Consider the following 4,096-nt stretch of genomic DNA (forward strand, 5'->3'; position numbering starts at 1 on the left):
AAAACTAAGTCCAAACTAAGCCTTTCGCTTATCGCTTAACGCTTAAGGCGGTCGGCCTTATGGCCAGTAAATGAAAAGTGCCTGCGCCCCTGGAGGTTTTGGAAGGTGCGAGCGATGACCATGCTCGGGTTAGTAGGTGAGGCCATCGGAAAACCAGCGTGAGTTGGCGGGTTTGGGTGGCAATCTATTCCAGGCAGAGTCGACTATCTCTGGGCATCAATTTTGGGATTTTTCCGGCTCTGGTTCTGGGAGAAACGCAGGGGCAAAGTGCACGAGCCGCGGCCGATTTTGGTGGCCTGTCCCTGGGCACAAAGTCTGAGGAGTGTGGGCCTGGTTCTCCGAAAAATACCAGTCTGCTGGAGCTCACTCCCATGGCTCCAGGGGGCACGGCACACCCCCCGGTAGCCGACCAAAGTGCTCTACTCGGGCCAGACTCGGACCCACGACCCGGGGTGAGAACCACAACTACTGGTCATCCTTTTGACCTCCAGGGGGCGCGGCAGAGCCTCCCCAGTCCGACGCAAGTGCCCCACTTGGGCCATACTCAGACCCACGGCCCGGGGCGAGAACCACAACTACTGGTCATCCTTTAGACCTCCAGGGGGCCCGGCACAGCCTCCCTAGACCGACACAAGTGCTCCACTTGGGCTGTACTCTGACCCAAGTCCCGGTGCGAGAACCACAACTACTGGTCATCCTTTAGACCTCCAGGGGGCCCGGCACAGCCTCCCTAGGCCGACACAAGTGCTCCACTTGGGCTATACTCTGACCCAAGTCCCGGGGCGAGAACCACAACTACTGGTCATCCTTTTGACCTCATGGTCATCCTTTAGATCTCCAGGGGGCCCGGCACAGCCTCCCTAGGCCGACACAAGTGCTCCACTTGGGCTATACTCTGACCCAAGTCCCGGGGCGAGAACCACAACTACTGGTCATCCTTTAGACCTCCAGGGGGCACGGCACACCCCCCGGTAGCCGACCAAAGTGCTCTACTCGGGCCAGACTCGGACCCACGACCCGGGGTGAGAACCACAACTACTGGTCATCCTTTAGACCTCCAGGGGGCCCGGCACAGCCTCCCTAGTCCGACACAAGTGCTCCACTTGGGCTATACTCTGACCCAAGTCCCGGGGCGAGAACCACAACTACTGGTCATCCTTTAGACCTCCAGGGGGACCGGCACAGCCTCCCTAGACCGACACAAGTGCACCACTTGGGCCATACTCTGACCCAAGTCCCGGGGCGAGAACCACAACTACTGGTCATCCTTTTGACCTCATGGTCATCCTTTAGACCTCAAGGGGGCACGGCAGAGCCTCCCTAGTCCGACACAAGTGTCCCACTTGGGCTATACTATGACCCAAGTCCCGGGGCGAGAACCACAACTACTGGTCATCCTTTAGACCTCAAGGGGGCACGGCAGAGCCTCCCTAGTCCGACACAAGTGTCCCACTTGGGCCATACTCAGACCCACGGCCCGGGGCGAGAACCACAACTACTGGTCATCCTTTAGACCTCCAGGGGGCCCGGCACAGCCTCCCTAGTCCGACGCAAGTGCTCCACTTGGGCTGTACTCTGACCCAAGTCCCGGGGCGAGAACCACAACTAATGGTCATCCTTTAGACCTCCAGGGGGCACGGCACAGCCTCCCTAGTCCGACACAAGTGCTCCACTTGGGCTATACTCTGACCCAAGTCCCGGGGCGAGAACCACAACTACTGGTCATCCTTTAGACCTCCAGGGGGCACGGCAGAGCCTCCCTAGTCCGACACAAGTGTCCCACTTGGGCTATTCTCTGACCCAAGTCCCGGGGCGAGAACCACAACTACTGGTCATCCTTTAGACCTCCAGGGGGCACGACACAGCCTCCCTAGTCCGACCCAAGTGCTCCACTTGGGCTATACTATGACCCAAGTCCCGGGGCGAGAACCACAACTACTGGTCATCCTTTAGACCTCCAGGGGGCACGGCACAGCCTCCCTAGTCCGACACAAGTGCTCCACTTGGGCTATACTCTGACCCAAGTCCCGGGGCGAGAACCACAACTACTGGTCATCCTTTAGACCTCCAGGGGGCACGGCACAGCCTCCCTAGTCCGACACAAGTGCTCCACTTGGGCTATACTCTGACCCAAGTCCCGGGGCGAGAACCACAACTACTGGTCATCCTTTTGACCTCATGGTCATCCTTTAGACCTCCAGGGGGCCCGGCACAGCCTCCCTAGGCCGACACAAGTGCTCCACTTGGGCTATACTCTGACCCAAGTCCCGGGGCGAGAACCACAACTACTGGTCATCCTTTAGACCTCCAGGGGGCACGGCACAGCCTCCCTAGTCCGACACAAGTGCTCCACTTGGGCTATACTCTGACCCAAGTCCCGGGGCGAGAACCACAACTACTGGTCATCCTTTTGACCTCATGGTCATCCTTTAGACCTCCAGGGGGCCCGGCACAGCCTCCCTAGACCGACACAAGTGCTCCACTTGGGCTGTACTCTGACCCAAGTCCCGGTGCGAGAACCACAACTACTGGTCATCCTTTAGACCTCCAGGGGGCCCGGCACAGCCTCCCTAGGCCGACACAAGTGCTCCACTTGGGCTATACTCTGACCCAAGTCCCGGGGCGAGAACCACAACTACTGGTCATCCTTTTGACCTCATGGTCATCCTTTAGATCTCCAGGGGGCCCGGCACAGCCTCCCTAGGCCGACACAAGTGCTCCACTTGGGCTATACTCTGACCCAAGTCCCGGGGCGAGAACCACAACTACTGGTCATCCTTTAGACCTCCAGGGGGCACGGCACACCCCCCGGTAGCCGACCAAAGTGCTCTACTCGGGCCAGACTCGGACCCACGACCCGGGGTGAGAACCACAACTACTGGTCATCCTTTAGACCTCCAGGGGGCCCGGCACAGCCTCCCTAGTCCGACACAAGTGCTCCACTTGGGCTATACTCTGACCCAAGTCCCGGGGCGAGAACCACAACTACTGGTCATCCTTTAGACCTCCAGGGGGACCGGCACAGCCTCCCTAGACCGACACAAGTGCACCACTTGGGCCATACTCTGACCCAAGTCCCGGGGCGAGAACCACAACTACTGGTCATCCTTTTGACCTCATGGTCATCCTTTAGACCTCAAGGGGGCACGGCAGAGCCTCCCTAGTCCGACACAAGTGTCCCACTTGGGCTATACTATGACCCAAGTCCCGGGGCGAGAACCACAACTACTGGTCATCCTTTAGACCTCAAGGGGGCACGGCAGAGCCTCCCTAGTCCGACACAAGTGTCCCACTTGGGCCATACTCAGACCCACGGCCCGGGGCGAGAACCACAACTACTGGTCATCCTTTAGACCTCCAGGGGGCCCGGCACAGCCTCCCTAGTCCGACGCAAGTGCTCCACTTGGGCTGTACTCTGACCCAAGTCCCGGGGCGAGAACCACAACTAATGGTCATCCTTTAGACCTCCAGGGGGCACGGCACAGCCTCCCTAGTCCGACACAAGTGCTCCACTTGGGCTATACTCTGACCCAAGTCCCGGGGCGAGAACCACAACTACTGGTCATCCTTTAGACCTCCAGGGGGCACGGCAGAGCCTCCCTAGTCCGACACAAGTGTCCCACTTGGGCTATTCTCTGACCCAAGTCCCGGGGCGAGAACCACAACTACTGGTCATCCTTTAGACCTCCAGGGGGCACGACACAGCCTCCCTAGTCCGACCCAAGTGCTCCACTTGGGCTATACTATGACCCAAGTCCCGGGGCGAGAACCACAACTACTGGTCATCCTTTAGACCTCCAGGGGGCACGGCAGAGCCTCCCTAGTCCGACACAAGTGTCCCACTTGGGCTATTCTCTGACCCAAGTCCCGGGGCGAGAACCACAACTACTGGTCATCCTTTAGACCTCCAGGGGGCACGACACAGCCTCCCTAGTCCGACCCAAGTGCTCCACTTGGGCTATACTATGACCCAAGTCCCGGGGCGAGAACCACAACTACTGGTCATCCTTTAGACCTCCAGGGGGCACGGCACAGCCTCCCTAGTCCGACACAAGTGCTCCACTTGGGCTATACTCTGACCCAAGTCCCGGGGCGA

The sequence above is a fragment of the Nothobranchius furzeri genome, unplaced genomic scaffold (genome assembly GCF_043380555.1).
Source record: "Nothobranchius furzeri strain GRZ-AD unplaced genomic scaffold, NfurGRZ-RIMD1 Scf060, whole genome shotgun sequence".
NCBI lineage: Eukaryota > Metazoa > Chordata > Actinopteri > Cyprinodontiformes > Nothobranchiidae > Nothobranchius > Nothobranchius furzeri.